We start from the raw sequence: 1247 nt of genomic DNA on the forward strand, positions 1-1247 counted from the left end.
CTCCCACCGATCGAACTTACCTGGCCTCTTGGTGAAATTATATTTTGATCGGATCACTTGACTATTCGAGCTGACCCATGTTTAGCTAGGTAAATCAGTATGACTGATTTAGGTGCTCCTAGACCAGCCCTTTTAAATGGTCTCCCTTAAGCTAACTTGGTGAAGCCAGTGGGAGAATCATGATAAGCTGGTTCATCTGATCTCCTCCTCTAAATCAATTAAATTCTCTAAAATTATTAGGTCCTTAAAATAAAATAGTTATGGTGATAATTAGATCATAGCCTCCCATTAAGTGGATAATAATGGGTCCATCAGTTGGATAATCATTGGAGGCCCAAAGGCCTGGTGCTTATCGGCTGATGGAATTATCATTCATAATATGATTCCTTGACTGCATCTTTCTAAATGGTGGTTAGGTTAGCCAACCAAAGTTAGACCTAATCATTCATTGGCTAGATGGGCCAAGTATGGTCATGTTAATGGTTGGACCTAACCAGACCTTTTCAGTGGAGGCCAAAGCCTACTAATTAGAGACTGGGGTAAAATTAAAATTACTAAAAATTATTTAGAGAAATAATTGCTTATGAACCTACCTTTAGATGTACATAGATTGGCCAACCAAAGTTAGGCTTGTGTGCAGTCTAAGTGGATTCTAGTACCCACTAAAGAATTAGGGTAATTCCTCAAATTAGAGGTAGAGGCTACCAATTCGAATAAAATAGTGAGAGAAATCTTTTGATTAAAATACAAATATTTAAGTTTAATGAATCAATTACTATTTAGGTTATAATTTTTTTTTATGCAGATATAGCCACTTCTCTATCGCTCGGATCATTGTTGGACAATGATAAGTTGGTGGGACCCAACTTCGATAGCTGGTACCGAAAGTTGAAGATAGTCTTGGAGCATGAACGATCTTATATGTGATAATGGATCCTACACCTGAGGAGCCAGCTGCCAATGCACATGGAACAGTCAGAGATACTTTCCAGAAGTGGCTCAGTGATCGGATCACGATGCGCTGCATCATGCTGGCTGTCATGAGCAACGAGTTCAATCACAGATTTGAGATGACTCAGCCAAAGGACATGCTTCAAGTGTTGGAGGATGCCTTTGGCACACCCGATGATGTGGAGAGGCACGTGCTATCTTTAACACCAAAATATGGGATGGTGCCTCTGTCACTGATCATGTATTGTACATGATCGAGCTGATGGAGCGTTTGAGCAAGCTTGGCTTTCCCTTAC

This window comes from Elaeis guineensis, chromosome 11, assembly GCF_000442705.2.
Source record: "Elaeis guineensis isolate ETL-2024a chromosome 11, EG11, whole genome shotgun sequence".
Taxonomy (NCBI): domain Eukaryota; kingdom Viridiplantae; phylum Streptophyta; class Magnoliopsida; order Arecales; family Arecaceae; genus Elaeis; species Elaeis guineensis.